At 55.9% G+C, this 20,696-nt stretch overlaps 1 long non-coding RNA gene across 1 annotated transcript; it reads right to left on the bottom strand.

Annotated features, from left to right (window-relative positions):
• Nucleotides 1–2,178: 2,178 nt before the first annotated feature.
• On the bottom strand, nt 2,179–6,112 carry LOC119064157 (uncharacterized). Its single transcript, XR_005085323.2, has 3 exons — nt 5,774–6,112; nt 5,227–5,490; nt 2,179–2,329 (listed from the first exon to the last, which is right to left on the bottom strand). It is a non-coding gene; the product is annotated as an uncharacterized LOC119064157 (long non-coding RNA).
• Between the last annotated feature and the right edge of the window lie 14,584 nt (nt 6,113–20,696).

The following is a 20,696-nucleotide window of genomic DNA, read 5'->3' as shown; positions in this document are numbered from 1 at the left end:
CCATTCTTCCTTTGCCTTCAGAGCCACCAAAATGCCGTGACCTGGGCAAGTGACGAGTGAAGGTGCTTTGGAGACACCAGTTCTGACAACTAGAGAACTGAACTAGCCAGATTCTTACCTGCTTTTCCATCCAGAGAGGCCGAACCCTATCCAGGCCTCACCTTTCCTTTTTAAGGCATTTTTGTGTGTGTACACAAGGGGGGTTTTAGGCCCCTCTACAAACCAAAGCCTGTCTCATCTCTCTCCAGCCCCACCGGGCGCGAGGACCCCAAGCCCATCCGTATGTCCTCTGGAACCCGTCCAGCACCCGGACGCACATGTACCCCTAACTTTCGAGCAAAGAGGGGCTTGGAGAAAGGGAACTACAGAGGTAGCACTGACAATGGACTTGGACCCCAGGATATGCTCTGGTCACAGCCCCACACACAGCTCTGAATCTGTGCAGGTCACCCTCTAACTGCACGGCCCCAAGGGGTCCTGCTTGACCTGTGGGTCCACCTTGTCCAGGAATGTGAATTAAAGAAAGGAAGAAGGATAACAGGGGCCTGGAATGTATATCTCAGCAGGAAGCGCAAGGAGCCGCCATTCTTCCTCACTGACCAGACAGAATCCACAGCGTGGACACTCCAGGTCACCAGAAAGCCCAGGCGCACTTGACAAACGCCATCTCCCCTGACTCAGAAGACGTAACAGGTTGTAGTAATTAATACAAGATGGTCAGGCCTCCTGTGGCCGCAGCCTGTCCCTGTAGGGGCGGTCTATTTCTTACACCCCTGAAGACAGGACTGTGGGGCACAGGGCCCTGGACTGGCACCAGCAGAAGAAAGGGATCTTCTGGGAAAGGGCCTTCTTCCTTATAACCTTGACTTCAGAGCACTGCTTGGCAGTGGGGGTGGGGTGACAGTGGATGGGCCTCGTGTGTGTGTGTGTGTGTGTGTGTGTGTGTGTGTGTGTGTGTGTGTTGCACAGGGGCGGGAGGCTGCTCCAGGGACCCCACCTCCCAATGACGAAGCCCCTGTGTGAACAGGCACAATTTTTAAGGCCTCACCTCTGAATAAGAAAGCCCAAGTTGACTCACCGGGTTGGTGAAGAAATCACCCCCAGATTAAAAACAGCAGACAAAGGTAAGAAGGCAGATGTTGTGCAAAGGGGAGAATTACTTCGAAGTGTCTAGTCATCACTGTGCCGTTGGGGTGTTTTCGCTGAACGTGGCTTTATGGTTCTGTTTATTCACCTAAAGCCGCTCTTTGGCTTACACGTCAAGTCAACTTCTTTCCTAACTGAGGTCAGAGAGGTCGGTTTATTCTTAGGAGTTATCTGCCTATGGATTGAGTGATCAATCGATAGATATTTAATACATATACATACATACATTATTTAGCTTTCATTTATCTAGTCCTTATTATACATGCTATACATTGTGTTTTGCAGACGTCACCTCATTCAATCCCCCTGCAGCTCTATGAAATCCCGAGTATTGCCCTGGCTGGTGTGGCTCAGTGGATTGAGTGAGGGCCTGCAAACCAAAGGGTCATCGGTTTGATTCCCAGTCAGGGCACATACCTGGGTTGCAGGCCAGGTCCCCAGTAGGGGGCGTGTGAGAGGCAACCACACCTTGTTTCTCTTCCTCTCTTCCTCCCTCCCTTCCCCTCTTCCTAAGAAGTGAGTAAATGAAATCTTTAAAAAACAAAGAAACCCCTAGTATTATGCCCATTTAGCAGGTGATAAACTGAGTCTCAGGGAGGCTTCAGTCCTGTATCCTTGTCTAACTAAGGTCACACAGCTTGTAAGTGACAGACCAGGGGTTTGGACCTGCGCTGTGTCCCAAAGGCAGGTGGCCCCAGAACATGGGGCCATGCTGATTGACAAAGGCAGTGGCCCGGGGAAACCCCTCTGTTTTTAACGGAATGAGGAAAAGCTCAACCTCGAGTGCAGGAGGCGGGACTTGCCGGGTCTGTTTGCCGCCAGCAGCTTTCGTAAATGCACATAACTGCTAATTCCCCTTCCTCCAGCTCAGGGGAATACAGGGCCACACCGACCATGGCCTGGGCTCCCAGCCTAAGGATTGCGGGAAGGACAAGGATCCCACCCCTGAACGATCCCCGGGAGCAGCAGCCCCCCCCCAAGGCTCCAGTCCTGGTTCCCGCCTCCCCAGTGCCCCTTCCTGGGAGACCCGGATGCTTAGCACGGCCCTCCGAGACTGTACTGCCCGCAACAGCTTCCTGGCTAGGAAACAAGGGCACTCACAGGAATTCTTTGCTGGATCTATGTCTCCCACATGCCTTGAAGGACTGCCTTGGGGGAGCAGCCGCTGTTGGCTCGTGGAGACCTGGAGGAGCAGAGAAGCAAAGCAGTTATGGAGATCAGACCACCTCCAGGGCCTTGAGGGCCAGGTGTGCGGGGAGGTGACCTGCGGGTATGTGGCGGGTCGGCCCGGGTATCCCTCATCAAGGTCTCTCTCCCAAGGGTGCTTCTGCAGAGCTAAGGCACTGTGGTCCCCAGGAAATGCCTGAGAGAGCCCGTGTCTTCCAGGGGCCCACGGTACCCCCAACAGAATGTGTAAACTTGCAAGGCAGGAGAGGGAGGGCAGACACGGGGCTGAGCAGAGGTGCTTGGCCCAGGTGCCCTGGGGTCCCTGGAGCCCAGGTTAGTCTGGTGCCTCGGTGGGGGGAGCGTCAAAGACAAGCGTGGCCTAGTCTGCAATTTTATCAGTTTTATCTAATCCCTCCTGCTTTGAAGAAAAAACAAGTTTGTGCTTTTCCAGTGAAGCCACCTATGCCTGCTCCACTGCTGGGAAACGTGTACACTTAGGACACGGAAGGGAGCCTGGCGTCTCTGGACAGACTACGGACAACGTTCGGGCTGTCGAGCAAGGTGCCCTTCCGACCACAAAGCGTCAACACCTTGTGTGTGGCAGGGCCTTCTGGGGGACATGGGACCCCCAGGTCATGGTCGAATCTTAGGGGACCTGGGAGTTTACAAAATGGAGAAACGTCAAACCTGGGCTAGAAAAATGCTTTTTGAACATTTAAATTAAAAAACAACAACACTCAGACATCGCCAATACAAAAGCATTGGACTATTGATGATAAACGATACAAAAAATCTGAAGGCCCTGGGTGGGGGGAGGTGGAAAGGGGTATATGGGGGATAAATGGTAATGGAAAAACACAATAAAAACTTAATTAAAAAAATAAAAAACTAAAAGCAAAATCTAATGGCCCTTTTCGAACATAAAGCTCAAGCAGAATGGCCTGCCCCCAGCAGAGTGACACTGAGGCAGATACCCCAAGAACGCAAGTGACAGGTATCGCAGGCAGAGCCGGAGCCGGGCCTGGACGGGCCGAGCGGTCAGGCACCCAAACTCAACTGATCTAGCAAAGGTCCGCATGTCCAGGACTCCACCAGGACTTGGTTCAAAGAGGAAGGAGGAGAAAAGGCAGAACTGGAACTGTCAGCACTGTCACCGAGAAGTGGCCCCTGCCCCTGGGTGCTTTGCCACCATGCTGTGCCGACAACAGCGAAATGCCACTGAGTTGTAAAGGCCAGGACTACACCTTTTACGGCTTGTACCTGCTCACAGCCCCATGACCATGCCGAGGGGGTGGTGCTCAAGAAGTATGTTGGGTCAAACCAAATGATCAAGAATTTGGGGGAAGCCCTAGCTGGTGTGGCTCAGTGGATTGGGCATCGTCTGGCAAAGTGAAAAGTCGCCAGTTCGATTCCCAGTCAGGGCACATTCCGGAGTTGCAGGCCAGGTCCCCAGTAGGGGGCACGAGAGAGGCAAGGCAATTGATGGATGTTTCTTTCCCTTTCTTTCTCCCTCCCCTCTCCTGTTGCTAAAAATAAATAAAATCTTTTTAAAAAAGAATTTTGGGGGAGATAAAATAATTTTACACCACCAGTGTAAAAAAAACAAAAACAAAAAACCTACACGCCTCTGTTGGCCCCATTTGTGGCCACCTGGTCAAGTGTCTGGGTTAACCTTCTCCACCCCTGTGACCTCGGCCTAAGCACCACGCACATCCTAACCAAGGCATCCAGCAGCTGCTCTGCCCTGCAGCGGTTCCGTCCACAAGCCTGCACGCCCACGGGCGCTTACAACACAGCCCTGAACTGGGGAACTAAGAAACTACCACCCCGGGGGTGATCCCGCAACCTGGAAACTGCATTTTACCGCAGAGAGAGGAGAGGGAGTCTCGAGATACAGGAAAATGGGCCGTCTTCTAGCTAATCCCAGTAATTCACCTTCTGGGTAGATGAAGGTCATGCGGACAGCTCATGTTAGTTTCAAGAGTATTCTGATTGGTCGTCGTACTCACAACACAAAATCGGCGTTAGGCTCACTGGGCACAGAGTGAGTTGAGACACTGAGTGGAAACCCCCCAGCAGAGGCAGACAGACAGACCACCAAGGGAGAGGCTGGTGGGAAAAGAATGAGACCAAATCCTGTGGCTGATCCACGTGGACGCGTGGCTGGATTTGCAACTGTCGCACTGTGACATTTCCCAAGCTTAGGGTGGGCCTGAGGCCAGATGTGAAACCCACCGGCAGCCTGGGGATCTAGCTAACGGACCAGAGTGTTCAGTTTAGCGTTGTGGGGTGGGCTGTCCCATCTGTCCTCTGCCACCCCATTTAAAGACAGCCCGCCTTCCCTGGGAACATTGTTAAATGTCCTCAGCTAACAGCTGTGTGAAGGACCAACCCAGCCTGTTCCAAAGCCGCAGCATACCTCACCGTGGCCTGTTCAGTAAGAGCTGTAAGAAGCCCAAGTGAAAGGTGGGGAGACCTAGGAGATGACAGGGATCTGAATGGCAGGGAATCTCTAAACAAACTTTCTGTTACTATTAGTCGAAACAGAATCTTGAAAAACTCCTCTGCCGCCGTTTGTACTTGGGATGGTGTAAAACCCAACACCCCATCCCGAAAACCACCCCGCCTGGAGCGGCTGCATTTCCTTGCCCTGTCCTCGGGCGCCCTCTGCTGGAGGAAGCCTAAATTACATCAGTAACCTGACAGCCACCAGACACAAGGGGCCCCAATTTCCCAGAAGGGAGAAGAGGGGCAACGACACAATCGCCAAGTTTTCTCCCCTTGGCACTTTGCCTAGTGAGAACTGTAAACCAGAGGTGCTGCATACCCGCTCAGAGGCAGAGCAGCTCTCAGCTCCCAGAGATGTGGGTGAGTTTTGCCCAAGGTTCACCTCCCGGTCCCCAATTTCCTTACCTTATCCTATTTCGCCTGAGACAGGGTGCCCGATGGGTCCAGCACTGGTGACTTCATCCTTGTCCCACATCAGAACATGGCCCAGGGACTCCCAGGTCTGCCCTGAGCGTCCCGTCTCCTTGGGCAAATCGGTTCCTCTCTGGGCCTCACTGTCCTCATTCTGGAGCTTGGGGCTTGGACCGGAAAACTCCTACGAAGCCTTCATCCTTGGGGCCAGAGTCCCCGTGCTGGAGAGAAAAGCCAGGTTCTGCCCGTCAGTCAGACCTGCAGAGAATGAGAACAGCTGAGAAGCTGCTGACTCTGCACCGTGCGGAAAGCAAAAACAGTGAATGGGGACCGGCCGTGGGCTGGGGTCTGCCCCTGGTGCCCGAGGCCCCCAGCAGCACCTTGGAACCTTTTCCCACTGTCCCCCACCTGCACCCCTGGGGGTCCTCATCTTCGGGGTTCTGGGTGCTGCTGCCTCCCCAGCCGAGCTCCGTCAGCGTCCCATTTCTAGTTGAAACCAGGCCCACCGTTTGTCCTCCTGACCCTCCCTTTTTCCCTGTACCTTTGTCCCTGCTGGAGCCGCCGGGACTCCAGGGCTGTAGTTGGCTGTGCTTGGAGGGTGCAGGCAGTCCCCTGGAGAGCTGCCTGTCCCTGTGTCCTTGGCAGGAAGTCTGGCAACTGCAGTGCTGTGACTGTCCCAGGCTGAGCTAGAAGGCTCCTGGTGTCAGTCCTGAGGCAGCCACAGGCCTGGGCAGGTCCCAAAAGCTGATGACATCAGCTCGGAGCAGGGTCCGCAATCCTCACGATCCCTGCCCATCTCCGCTGTCTCAACTCTGCCCAGCTCTGCCCACCTCTGTTCTCCCTCCCGGCGCAATGCAGGCTCCCAGGGCAGCCTCTGGGCTGGAGACATTCAAGGGAGTGACAGGAGGAAGCAGCCCCCCCTCCCCCCGTGCTGAGGCACTTCCCCCAGGTGTCCGGGGTCCAGGATGGGGAGAGACATCAGTCTCTGAACTGTCTCACCACCTCGAACGGCCCCAGAGGAGCAGGCGGCGCATGTGCACAGCGTGACATCACTTCCATCTTGCCAGGAGACAGGGTTTTTGCCAGGAACAGGCCCCTGGGGACAAGGCGGGCAGCATTTTCATGACACCGGCATAAATGAGGACCTGCACCGAAGGCTGCTATTCTGGGCAGACGGTGCTGCCTGGATGCCCTGGGTCTGCCCTCTCTGTCCCCAGGCCCCTGCTCCTGCCGCCTAAGGCCCTCCCAGCATCCGGGAGGGTCAGCGGCCACAGGACCCCACCCACGTTTGCTGGCTCAGCTCGTCCCTGCAGCAGAGGCTGGACTTCCTCCACGTCCAACTTTGACCTTCTGCGACCAACTCCGTGACACAGGGAATATACCGTCCCCCTCCTGCCTTAGTGCCTAATCTAGCCAGCCCAGTGCTGCCCCAGAAATCCGGACGGGGAGCATTCAAGGATGCGGTCCGGGAAGGTGCCTTTGCCCTCACCCAAAAGGATGCCTGAGTTGGGAGTCTCTTCCTTACCTGCCAATGGGAAAGGCAGCTTGACTTTCCGAATTGGCATCCACGATCCACGGGAAGGCTGAAGCTGGCCCCAGGCACAGCTCCCCTAGGCTCATCTCAAAGCCTCCTCGAACATCACGCCCCACACCTGGCCAGCGCTCGCTCTCGGCACCCAAGTGCCTGTGGCAGCAGATGCACGAGGCCGGCTGCCACAAGAGCCCTGCTCACCGGCCTCCCCACAGGAGCGGCTGCCTCTGGTCCCGGTCCTCAACTCCAACAGAGTCCAGTCGTGAAGAAAGGTTGTGTAAATAAAACCAGAGGCTCACTCACTGCACCAATCAGGGACTGGGTCCTGTCTCAGGCTGGCTGTGCGCAGCCGCCGGGAGGTGACCGTGGGGACACGCAGCGGAGGCGCCAGCCCGGAGCAGTGGTGCAGGGCCTCTGCACCCGCTGCTGCAGCCCCGCAGCCAGCACTGCTGACTTGGCCCCCGGCGGCCGGAGGGCGGGGGAGGGCCTGCAGCAGCTCGGGCTCCCACTGCCCCTGTGCAGGGCGACCTGGGGAACCCGCAGCAGGCAGCACTGGGCTGGCTGGGGCTGGGGCAATGGACGGGGTGGGAGAGGACAGGGCTGGAGAAGCCCTGAGTCAGCGCTGGTGCATTGTGAGGCTCCCGAGCCTTGGACTCAGACACGAGGGCCCCCTTGCCCCCATCCAACGCGCTGCTCCAGGCACAGCCCCGCACCTAACTCAGGGACCAGCGCAGCCTCCTTTCCCCCCTCAACCATTGCTGGGCAATGGTGCACCCTGCTGTGAGTCCTCTGGGGGATGGAATGACAGGGAATGCCTTTCAAAGACTAGCCCAGACCCTGTCATCCTCTGGATGTTGCTGGGGGCAGGCACAGGCTGTGGAGCTCTGACCCGTGGGCCAGGCAGGGGAGGATCTGTTCCTCACTCCCACCCTCCCGCAGCCCCTGGGCTACTGGGGGCGCTGGGGGGCACATGGTGATTGTCACCAGTTGCACTGAATGTTTCTCCTGGCAAAACCTGGGAAGTGCCTGGCCTTCCTGGTCCTGCCCCAGAGTGGACAGGGGCCTGCAGGGGCCAAGGCCCCCCACCTGACTGTCCCTAAAGGTCTGCTGTCACCTTGGCTGCTTCCTCCGGACTGCCTTGATGTAGCCACTGGCTGGACAGTGCTGTCAGAGGCCACTTGCAGTGACAAGCTTGTAGAAGCCCCTCTTTCAACTCCCATTGCCAGTGTGTGTAGCTCCTGTCACAAGCCCCAGGGAGGCCAGAGCGCTGGGCTCAGGGGTCACCTGCTCCCCCTCGGGGCACTCTGTGAAGTTTCTGTCTCACCTGAACTCCCACGGGGGACCAGAGACTTGTTAGGGGACATGGGTGGGAGGCTGGGGGCCAACGGCACCATTTGCTTGGCAGCCGTTGACACGGCTTGTCTCTCAGCTGATTCCAGAGCCAAAGGGGTTAATTCCCAGCAGAAGGGATGGATGCCTCTGTGTCACCCAGCCTGGGCAGGGACCCACCGAGCGACAGAAGACTTTGCCTGGACAGGCCAGCTCCCTTCCCTTGTCCCCCCAGGGTGGTGAGGCCACCCACACCGCCATTCCATGGATGATGGAAAACTCAGCCTGTGTCCAAACGGCAGCCCCCAGCAGCTTCCTGGCGGGGTGGGGGGGTGTGGGCAAGTTCTGCCTGACGCACAGATGAGGCTCCATCTCAGCCTCACTCGATGCTGACCTCAAAAGACCCTGGCATGTGGGACCCCATGACTCATCAAGCTAGAAACCCTCCACATTTAAGGATGTTAGTCCAGAAATACAAAGTTGCCGCACATCGTTTAAGGGGCTCTGCACACTTGCCCCGCAGAGCGTTAGCGGAGATGGCCTTAAATATACAGGGCGTGTGTGAACGGATAGAGCCCGACGGAGGGCGGTGAGGGACGGGATGGGTACTCTGAATTTGGGGGAGGAGGGCTGCTTCCGGTCTGCGGGATGGTGCGGTCTAGGACCCTCTGACACGTTTGCCCTCGAGCCTGCGTTTCCCCACGCGCCTGCGCTGGGTTGGCTGCGAGCACCCCTCACGCCCCAGCGGGCTCCAGCGCCAGCAGCCCTTTCCCCAGACGAGCCTTGAGTCTGGCTCCAGGCTGGCTCAGAGCGCCAGGCGGGAGCCCTGGGCGGTCATGGCACGTCGCCAGCCTCGGTCCCGTGGCCGGTTCAGGGGCCTGCCTGGGTAATTTGTATATTTACATCCAAGAGGTTTGCTGCACCTGAGAGGTAGAACTGATGTATGGTGCGATCTAATTTTTTTTTTTTTTTGTAAAAAGACACCTTTGTGCTTTTGGAGGAATTTTGAGGAGCTCAGCCCATCCAGTGCCTGGGACCACCTAGGCAGATGCCACCCTTGGCTCTGCACCACATCGCCCCCATCGCAGACCCTGGTCTGCGCACCCCACGCATCTGGGAGTTGCCCCAGACAGCCCCTGCTGAGGCGGCAACTGGCTTCGGGGCTGCCCTTGGGCTGGGTGGCAAGAGTCTGGCCTGGGAGACCCGGAAGGCCGGGGCTTAGGCTCCTGGCACCGGCCGTGCACTGGCCCAGAAAGAGCCCCTGCCCGGAGTGTGCTTCACGCAGCTTCTGTGCAGTCCCTGCTTCCATGAGCCCCTTCTGGAGCCCCCACAACTGCCTGGCACACGGGCAGCATCACGCAACACCCCCTGCTAGCCCCCAAGGGAGTTCGTCTCTTCCTGAACTCAGCAGCCTCTGCCCCTGCAGCCGAAAATCGTGGCTTCGAGTTTCCCTCCAAAGCTCATCTCAGGGAACCCGCAAGAATAAAAGCTCCACCCCCACTTAATAAGGCAGTGAAGGCTGCTGTGTCCGTGTCCCCAGGGTGCTAGCTGGGCTGCAAAGACCACAGCAGAGATCGAACCTCGTTCTGCAGCTGGATTTCCACACGCCTTAGGGAGCCAGTCAACCAGCCGGGAACACACACACCCAGGCAAGGACCCGGCTTAAACTCATCGGTAAGTCTGTGGGGTCCCCCGCCCCAAGCTTGTTTGTGGGAGGGAAACCGACCCAAAGCAAGGTCCTGATTGTGCTTTGGGTTTTGCAGGGTAGGGCTGAACACTCACTCCCCAGTCCCAGGTACCCAACAGGCTCACGGAGAGTGGGTCTCCCTCCTCCTCCTCCCCCTCCTCCCGCTTCTGCTGCTGCTGCTGCTGCTGCGGTTCTGCAGTCACTTGAAGGAGAAAGATTTCGCAGTACGGCATTCTTAAAGCTGCAGTGCCCAAATTCTCCTTCAAACCCCGCGTGTCACGGATGCCCGCTCACTTACCAGGGTCCTTTGCAGAAGGTCGGTGGGCAAGGAGAGGGAAGACTGGATCTCGGAGAAGCCAGGTGGCCGGGAATCCGAGGCTCAGACCCCAGCAAGGGCGAGGCGGAGAGGCCGCCCGCACCGTGGCAGGCTCTGCAGTTAACCGGGTTGCCGGACTGCAGCAGGGCTGCAATGGAGAATTATTATTTTTTTTAATCCTAACCAACCCCCACCTCCAATTTCCGCCACAAATTTAGATTCCTTAGTAGCTTAATTCAAATGCAAAGTGCAAACCCACACGACAAAGACACCCATCTGAAAACAAGAATTCGAGCAGCATTTTAGAATTATTTTGAGACATTGGCTCCTGTGAACTGACTCAGCTCTCCGCACCTCGCCGGCTGGAAAGCCAGGCAGGGACGGACCCGGAGGAAGTTCCCCGAGCCCAGAGTTTCTGCAAAGTGCAGGGAGAGGTTTGCAGCCTCTTAGTGGAGAAAGCGGCTTAAAACCCCAAGAAAAACTCGTCCTCCTGTCTGCCTAAGGGGGAGGGGGGACAAGCAGAGGCAGCCTCGGGGAACCCTCGTGCCCCTCCCCGAAAGTTACCTCTCTCCTCCGCTCGGCGGCTGCCGTCCTGCCCCGCTGCCGGCAAGTTGCAGAATGCTGCCGGGAGGCAGCCCCCGAAATCAGAAGTGTCAGCTGGGTGCCTGCACTGAAATGATGCCGGAGTCGACGCGGCAGGCCGGGCGGCGGGATGGTCTCCCCCCTCCCCCCACCCCCGCCGTTTAATGTAAACCCCTGACACTGCAAGATGCCTGCCCCTACTGAGGCACATCTCCGAAGGACCTCCTCCCTCCCCACACTTCCTCACAACCCGGTGCAGGGCTTTGCTCCACCTCCCACACTGGCTCACCTAAGATGCTTTTCTGACACAGAGACCGGGAGAGAGAGGGAGAGAGAGCCAGTGCGCGCGGGACTGCAGAAATTCTCAACTCCTTCCTTTCCGACACCACATTTCAGAGAAGGTGAGACTTCTTCAGAAGTTTGAGGATTGCCGCCCGCCACCCGGGGGACAGGACAGAGGCAATGACCCACTGATTCGCTTCAGACAAATCCATACCATCCATCCCTTTACTAAAAATAAGGGGCAGAGGTACTCCCAGGGTAAAGAGAAGAGGAAAATTCCTCTCTGCCGCTGGCAAATTTTCGACAGTTTGGGAAATCTGTCTTTTGGCTCTCTTTCAAGAAAACCCCACGTCAAAAATGCGGATGCACGTGAAACATACAAGATGGCCACAAAGTGTGGGTTTCGTCCCTGCGTGTCTGCGATTCTCAAAGTTTTTGCACCCGCCTCCATGCCGCTTAATGTCATTTTCGGTGGAGACAGGGGTGCGTAACTGGCAAAATCCCAGGGGAGAGAGAGAGAAGCACTTTAAATGCAGACACGAACGTGAAGTCAGTCAGTCAGCTCAAGCTCAGAGCTGTATGATCTCACTCCCAGGTGGGACATGAAACCGAAATGCACAGACAGAGGCAACAGAGAGGTGGCGACCAGAGGGACGGGACGGGGGAGCCGCACAGGGTAAAAGGGGGCAAATGCACGGCAAGGGGACATGATGTGACGGGGGTGGTGGGCATGACGTGACCCAAAGTACAGGTGAAGCATCGTGTACATGCGCCCTTGAAACCTACATGATCCTATTAACCAATGCCGCCCCAACAGATTTCATGAAAAGTAAGTAAATAAAAATAAATGCAGAGGTGGTTAAAAATAGCGCATCCTAAAACAACACACCAGAGGTAACGCAGAAGAGAGAAACCAAGATGCGGCAGAGGCTGCAGGGAAGAGAAAGAATTCCCAGATTTTTGAATCTAATGCAAACTCCGTGTCTGAGAAAGGACAATAAAGGAGAAAGTGGGGTGGGGGGGGCACAGGGAGAGACAACTGAGACCCCTAAATAAATTATTGAGAAGGACCGATTGCATCAACTGTATGCACATTTCATTACCGAAGTCAGACCTGGTGTGTGACTTGCTTCTAAAGAGACCGGGAGGGAAGGCTCTGGGCCTGCCTGGTTCACACAGCCACGGTGCTGCAGTGCACCAGGGCCAGGCGCCCAACGCCTCACCCCTTCCCCCCTCCTGCGCCCTGGCAGCCAGCCTGTGGGCACCCTCCTCCTCCACGCCGTGCCCCTCGTTGTGGTGGGGGGGAGGGGGTGGCAGCCACGGCCCCGGAGCATGACAGTGAAAGGGACCTCAGACAGCACGCAGCTCAAACCCTCCATTTCACAGACAGAGAAACCAAGACCTAAGAGATGGTGCGGCCCCCACCAAGGTCGCCTGGCCAGGAAGAGGCACAGCTGAGATCAGACTCCAGGTCCCCAGAGTTGTTGTCCTGCCATCCCTTGGGACCTGTCATTGCCCCCTGTGAGACGAGCCACCTGCCTCTGCCACTTTCTCACGTGACCTTGAGGATGACCTCGAGGATGACCTCTCTGCCCTGCGACTCAGTTTCCCCTCCATAGAGGATACGCAGACTGAGGCCAAGGAATTTCAACTCTCTGAAAGCAAGAAAAAGAAACCAAGTGGTCTTCCCATCGGCAAAGATGAGAGCCTGCACGGGCTCAGGGACCCCCCCTCCGATTCGCAGACACAGGTTGTCATTGGCGTGAGTCTCCTGGGGCTGCTGGGATGCACATCCACGGACTTGGTGGCTAAACCCGCAGACACTCATTGTCCCACAGTTCTGGAGGCCAGGAGTCTGCAGTCCCGGCCCTGAGGGAGACTTGTGCCCTGCTGCCTCCTGACTTCAGACGGCTGTCAGCATTCCTGGTGGGGTCTCTTTGGGGTTTGTAGACACATCAGTCTCTGTCTTTGTCATCTTCACAGGGCATTCTCCTTGTTGCATCATCTTCCCTTTTCTTTTTTCTTCTTTTTTTGAGGACACCGGTCATCAGATTTAGGACCCACCCCAATCCAACCTGATCTCATCTGAAGATCCTTAATGACCTCCACGAAGACTTTCTTCTTCCAAATAAGGTTACTTTTCCAGGTTTCGGCTGGACACACCTGTTTTGGGAAGGGCTTCATTCAGCCACCTGCCTACCTTGTCCAGTGAAAGTTTACCTGTGAGAACCAACAGCAATGAGAGGGAATGGCCCCCAGTCCCATCCAAACCTTCAAAGATGCTGCCCCACGGGACCCTCTGGGTAGAAGTTCACAGCGACGTCTATGGACCACTCGGCCTCGTTCTAGGTGCGTTGGTTGCGTTGGCTTATTTGATTCCTGCAACCGCCCTTGGAGGCAGGCGCTGTGTTAGCACCTCCTTTTTACAACCAAGGAAACGAAGAAACACGGAGGGTCAAGTCACACGGGTACCGAGTGCCTGGATTTAGGCCTCCAGCTCCAGAACTGGTGCTCCCAGCCACCCCTCTGCCTCCTTCACTTCTTCTCTCTCTCAACTTGACCCCATTGATTTCCTATCCAACCCACATCTCCGGTCTGTTTTATTCGCAGGTATTTGTTGGACACTTTCGATGTGCGCTCTGTGCTGATCTAACTTCAAGTGTTGCCCTTCAAACACCCAGGAGGGACTCGATGCGGTTAATTGTTTAGGTCGGCGCACAAGGTTGCCCGAAGAATGGGGGGGAGATGTCACTTCGTCACCCATGAGTAACAAAACACCTGCCAGGCCAACAATGGACATGCAACAGGCCTTTATTTTTAAATCAATAAAAAAAAGAAGACACTGCCTGGGCTGGTGTGGCTCAGTGGATTGAGCGCTGGCCTGCAAACTACAAACACTGCTGGTTCAGTTCCCACACAGGGCACATGCCGGGGTTGTGGACGTGTGAGAGGCAGCTCAAAAACGTCAGTGTTTCTCTCCTTCTCTTTCTACTCCCTTCCCCTCCTCTCGAAGAATAGATAAAATCTTTTTTGAAGGAGAAGGAGGAGAAACTAAGGAACAGCGATGGCCTCTGGAACTTCCCATAGGCCTTTGAGTGTTCCCTCCTCTGCCCGTGCCGTTCCAGCAAGCCTGGTGGCTCTCACTCTTTCTTGGAGAACGAGTTCTAACGTCTGTTGGACTTCCTTTGAGCCCCGAGTCCTTGCCACCCTGGCATGCACACGGCCCTGCTGACGGAGACCTCGACAGAAAACACACGCCGTTTAGTTCCCTTCTGGGTCTCCTCCACAGGCAGCGGGCAGTGTACACGCCAGGGTGGAAGGCAGGCACGGCCCGTTCGCGTTTTTGATTTTTTTTTTCCATTGGCGGCCTTATGTGGGGCCAACTTGCAACAATCGGCCAGTTGCATTTATGTTTAGTAACAGCTGTAGAGAACTAGGTTAGACCTCGGGACGGCGTTCTAGCTGGAAGTTGTTCTGAAACATGACTCTAGAGCAGATTTCAAGGTTTTCCGTGTCTAGGATGAGGCCACGGGCTGCACTGCCCGGAGACAAGCAGTGGGTGGCTGTCTGACTCGGGACATTCCCGCCTCCGAAATCAGGTGAGTCCCCGACCTTTCGGTAGCAACACTCAGCTGGGACCAGAGAGTGTGGATGGCACCCCAGGGGCTCTCCTTTCTGGGGGAGGAAAGCCTGCTGGGACGACTTTCACGTGGTTGGTCGGCCTTTGCTCTCCCAACGCAGGGCCACCACCCCCAGGGACGGTCCGAGAGGGCGGCTTTCATCTTCGACGGAAGGTACAGGCTTTTCCCAGCCTGAGTCTCCGAGGCCATCTGCGTTGATTCTCGTGTGGTGCCGAGTCACCCAGCCCAGAGCACAGCCAGCCATGTGAGGCACCGGGAGGGCAAAGCCAAATGCGTTGCATAAGGAGTAAGAACCCTTCCACCCAAAACAGTCATGATGCGTCTCCATCGTCTGCCGAGGGACAGCAACCTCCTGCCCTCACAATCTGCCTCCCGTGTATTTACACAGCACCCTGCACCCTCAAGTGTCCGGCCTGCCGGCTTGCACATGTGCTCTGCGGGTTTTCTCCCCTGCTCGTTTAAAAAGTGTGTATCGAGCCCTGTCTAGTGTGGGGTCAGCGAGCTGAGCGCCGGCCTATGAACTGAAAGGTCGCCAGTTCAATTCCCAGTCAGGGCACATGCCTGGGTTGCGGGCCAGGTCCCCAGTATGGGGGTGGGGGGTACCATGGGCAACCCATTGATGTTTTTCTCCCTCCCTTCTCCTCTCTGCAAACAAATAAATATTTTAAAGAAAAGTGTGTGTTGAGCACCTACTATGTGCAGAGCTGTGGACAGACACAAATTCCGCCCACTCAGGACTAAAGGTGGGCTTCCCCTCCATGGATGGTTCATGTGTCTCTGTAAGATGCTGGAGGTTCGCTGGCTTAAGCTGCAGCTCTTCCTGAGGGTGCCTGTGTTTACAGGCGGATGAAGACCCTAATGCAAGGGACTGATGGAGGCATCGTCCAGCCCTGGCTGCCCGATGAAAAATACTCAGGGCAAGGCAGCCTCCTGTTCGGGGTCCTTGGAATGACCGCATTGGCTGTGGAAGCCACGCCTCTCAGTCTGTGCCCAGGTGTCCCCGATCAGAGTCCTCTCCTTCTTCAGAGCAGCATGCCAGGACCGCCTCGCCCCTCTGCTCCTTCTCCAGCCGCACTGTATGTTAGCACCTGACACTTATTGATGATTTGCCGTTATGTGGCTCCCTGCAGCGAGGTGCCACATCCCCAAAGCAGAGAAGTTGGCCGTTTCATTCACTGCTGGGTCCCCAGCGCCAGAGTGGTGCCCAGCACACAGTAGGGCTCCAGAAGTATTGTGAATGAATGAGCAAATACATTCCCTTTCTTTTCTACCTGTGCCTGTGGAGTTCTCTCTCAGCTCCGGGCACACCTATGACCTCCATTCTAAGGGACTTCTCATTTTCCCCATAAGTGACAGTTGGCTTCCGACAAGCTCATGGTACAACCCTGCAGATCCTGGTCATGGGGGTCACGCCTGCCAGGCCTGGGCGCACAGGCTGGGAGGAGGGGCTGGCCGAGCAGATTGTCCTTCTGCAACTGTGCTCCCTTCAGAGCCGGCCCTTAACTCGGAATAAAATGCCAATGCCAGGCTCCGGAGGTGACAGGGCCCCACCTTCCTTGCCCATCCCCGCCCCTGCCACCTCCCCTCTGTCCTCTCCCTGCTTGGGCCCAGCAGCTCCAGCCTCCTTGGGGGGTCTCTGAAGCACCACTTCCAGTCCCCCCCCCCCGGAAATGCCACCAGGTGGCCCGCTCCCTGGCAGGTGTCAGCCTGGTGCCTCCTCTGACAACTCTTAAAAAATATTTATTTTTAGAGAGAGGAAAGGAGAGAGAGAAAGAGAGAGAAACACCTGGCCTACAACCCAGGCAGGTGCTCCAACTGGGAATCGAACTGATGACCTCTCAGTCTGCAGGCCAGCGTTCAAGCCCCTGAGCCACACCAGCGGGGGGCTGACGGCCTCCTCCGGCAGCTCCCTGTCTGCTTGCCCCACCCCCGTTCCCCGACGGTCCCCCAGCCCGGCCTGTGCACCTCCTCCCATTCTCTGGTTCTTCCATCCTTTCGAGCACATTTCTGTCTCTTCTCAAGACAATGGCGTCCATCACTGAATTCCCTGCGCCCAGAAGAGCCGCTCACATCAGTGACGGCGAGATGACGACCATGTCTGCTGGACAAGGGGATGAACGATGGCTTCCAGACTGTCTTTCCACAGCCTTCTGTTCCGACACCTGCACTAATCTGCCCGGGCTGCGGGACGGAGGACGGCAGACCGACCGCTCCAGCGGCCGGGGTCGGTGGCCTCCCAGTCCCGCTGCCCCAAGTCTGAGGTTGGGGAGTCAGTGGGGCTGTTTCTCCCGAGGCCGCTCCCCCTTCTTGTCTTTTCACAGTGTCCTCACACGGTCACCCCCCGGTGTGTCCTGTCCCCTCTTCTCATCGGGACACCAGTCATGTCGGAATGGGGCCCATCCTAACGACTTTAATCACACTTTCAAAGACCCTGTCTCTGAAAACGGGCTCCTTCTGAGGGGCTGGCATACAGGACTTTGGCATATGAATTTGGGGGACACCCAACAATACCCACGCTGGCCACCAAACCTCCCTACCCACCATCAGCTGGCTGCATGAGCGCCCCCATTCTCCTCTGGCCTCAGCACCCCCTCCCAGGGCCCTCAGCGCCCCTGTGGCGCACGTTTGACTCCTGGAAGCTTTCTTCTCAGGTCCTTGTTTCTCCCGCTTGGTTTTCCGATTGTTAAGCCCTCTGAGTCCCAGCCAGGCCCTGCCCCAGCCTTTCCCACAGTCCAGCTCACAGAACCTTCGGGGTGGCTCAGACCACCCCCCACATCATTATAGGGGGCGAACCAGGCTCTGACAGGTCAAAGGAGTTGCCCGAGGTCCTAGAGCTGATAGTGGGAGGACCTGGAGTGGAACCCAGACTTCCAGCTGCGAAGCAGGCACTCTGAACACTGTGTTTGCCCACAGATGCTGAGGGCACAGCCCCAGCAGGGCGGGGCTGGGGCAGACAGACAGACAGACAAGCATGCTTAGAAAGCAATGGACAGGCTGCTTGTTAGACTGACAACCAAAGGCGACACAGAAACCTTCTTAAATGCAGGAGAAGAAGTGAAAAGCATGGCCGTAGGACTCCAGTCCACAGGTGGGCTAAGCCTTGCCCTCCACCTCGGGGCACCTCATTACGGTTAGCAGCGGGGGCACAGTGTTCGGTCTGGGCTGGCGCAGTCAGCAAATGAAAATGCAGGGCTCCCTGTTCAATCTGAATTTCAGATACACAACAAATTGGTTTTTAATATCAGGATGTCCCTTGCAATATTTGGTACATGCTTTTGCTAAAAATGTATTTGTTGCTTATCTGAAATTCAAATTGACTGGGTGTCATGTTGTATCTAGCAACCCCAGGTTCATTACATGCTTGGTTTGAAAAGGCAACACAGTAAGCGATGTGTTCCCCAGAGGTTCCCTCCCCAAATGAGTAACATAAAAAGATCGGTGCTTAAGTGGTTCTTCATAACAAATGTAACAGGTAAGAATGGGGTAAATGACCTAAGCGATAAATAAAAAGACTTAAGACAGATGTTTATTCTCCATAAAAGAATATTCAGAAGTTAGTTGGGATGTATGAAGTATCAGGGGCCCTGTCTTTCTCCTGTCATTCTTAGTGTATCATTTCCCGTCTCACAGTAGCCTCATGAGCCAATAGAGTTGCTGGAGCCCCACTGTCACGTCAGCATTCCAGGTGAGAAATAAGGAGCAGTTAGGGAAAGAATACGACAGAAGCTCATGCCGGCTGTCTATCCCCCTTTTCATGAATTTTAGCTGACGACTTTTCCTTTCATCTCATTGGCCAGAACTTAGTCATGGGACCACATTTAGCTGCAAGAGAAGCTCAGAAAGGTAGTGTTGTAACAGTGCATTGCCATGTTGAATATACCCAGGGTCCGTTACCAGAAGTCTGCATAAGACGCAGTAGATGTAATTCTTCTTTCCTTGTACAGGAGAACACGGGGCCTTTCCACGGGAGGGTGTGAAGGGCCCAGTTTATAAAAATATAAGCAATTTCAATGTGCCTGCTATTTTGTTTCATAGACTTCACTTGTTACAATTCTAAGCCACCAAGGACCCACTTTAATATAATAAAAGAGTAATAAAATAAAGCAGCAGACTGATTTTTTAAAAATTCCTAAGATCTCATTTAAAAGATTGTTTTGAAGAAGAATAAACTGCTTGAGGGATAAATTCCTGGTCTCTGTGGGTCTCTGCAGAGATTGTAATTCAAGACTGTCATTCAGTCCAGCTTTGTCCCCACCCTGCTCCACGCAGCAGGCACGACGAAGGCCAGGGTTTCAATGATGGGTGGAGGGGGTGCCCAGTGCGGTGCTTGCTCCTGGAGGTGAGCAATGTGCGTAAACGGCCCGAGGAGGCGCCTGGGTTCCCTCATTACGCAGGCGAGAAGCAGGGGAAGTACCGAGGAAGGAGATCGCTGCGGGGAGCTGTCCTGTTCCCCACGAAGCTCACCCAGCGCGAGAGAAACCCGCCGGCGGACGCCCCCTCCCGTGGGCGGTGAAGACCGTCACTCCCGTTAGAGCGCTCACCAGTGACTCGTGTTGGGGGGCACTTTTCTGCTGAAGTCACTCAATGATTCACTCGTGGGTCCCTTGAGTTCTGCCGGGAACATTTTACCTTTTAGATTTAGCAAAAGCAAAGCTCGTCAACGGCGAAAACCAGCAATCCTCGCGTGGCGCTCCATCGCGTCGTCACTAAACGGGACGTTAAACGGGGCTCAGGTCCGTGGTGGGCCCAGCCAGGCGCCAGAGGCCCCGGTCCCAGTTCCGAGGCAAGGTGTGGGCGGCCGAACAGACAGGCAAAGGAAGGGTTAAGTGACTGTTTTTGCATAATTAGCTCAATTACTACTTGGAGGACGAAAGAGAGGCAGCGTGTTTGGGATGGAGGAATGTTGGGGGGGGCCTTGCAGTGTCGCCCCCACGTGGAGAAGCCAGGCCTTGCGTCCCCCTCCCTCCCCCGGCGTGACAGGATCTTTACGCAGAGGATTCAGAGGTCAGGTCCAGATCTGGGGCACGGCTGCCCCAGGCGCAACTCCCACCTGAGAAATCTGAAGGTGGGGAGGGACGCCGGCCTGAAGCAGCCCCTGGCAGTGACTTTCGTTTCCTGACAGCCAAGGTGGGAGACCAGCTGCGGGTCTGGCAGAGTCCTGGAGGGGAAAGGACACCTGAGGGAAGGGCCTGATCTCCAGGGGCTGAGGATGGAATTAAAAATAACAAAAGACCCGCCAGGGCAGGCGTCTTCCCGGGAGTCAAGAGAACCGCAGGGGCGAGCTCTTCCCTACACAAGGCGTCCCCAAAGACCCTTGTAAGCGGCTCTTCTGTGACGAGTGTTAAACACCTGCAGAACACAGGGAGCAGAGAGGTCGGCCCACGGCCTCCCAGCCCTGGGAGACCTCCCCTTTCCCCTTTCGTTGTCTCCTTCCCATCACCCCTCCCCCTGGCCTGCCGCAATCCAGCAGGGGCAACTAACAAGGGATAAACTCAACGTCAGAAAAACAGGATCCCAGCCCCTCCCCAAGCCCTGAGCCCCACCCCAGCTGCAGCTGGGGGTGGGGGCTTTAACTATTAGAGACGAGACTTTTACAATCCTAGCTGGAGGGCAGGGCCAGGCAGGTCCGATTTCATCCTTCCACTTCTTGAAAGGGGGAGGGAAAGCATTCCAGCAGATTTGCAGTGAGCCGTGGAGGGAATTTGAAGTTCTCTTCTGCACCGAATGAGTCCCACCCACTGCACTTAGAAGCTTTAAAAATATGTCAGGGTTAATCTCCCAGTGGCTGGGAAGCGCTATTGGCACCTGCGTTAATTAGGCTCCATTTACACTCCCTGCCTCACCTCTCAACACCCGCTTCTGTGCGGCTCCGTCTGAGGGCTGCGCTCACCAGTGTTGCGTTTGTAACGAGTATTTGTTCTGGTGCCTACATGGGAGCCTCGCGCTATCACTCCTCAGTGTCTGGGAACTTAACACAGATAGACTCATTTGGGGCCTCGTCCCCGTGGCGCTTAATTCTACACAGTTAGGGAAACGCCACTGCCGCATTACCCAGCTGCGTGGGTGCCGGGAAGGAGAGGTACGGAGACTTCGGCG

Source organism: Artibeus jamaicensis, unplaced genomic scaffold, assembly GCF_021234435.1.
Source record: "Artibeus jamaicensis isolate MK-2021 breed Jamaican fruit bat unplaced genomic scaffold, CSHL_Jam_final scaffold_847, whole genome shotgun sequence".
Lineage (NCBI taxonomy): Eukaryota > Metazoa > Chordata > Mammalia > Chiroptera > Phyllostomidae > Artibeus > Artibeus jamaicensis.
Note: the sequence above shows the minus strand (reverse complement) of the source record. Positions and strands in the feature narration are given on the sequence as shown.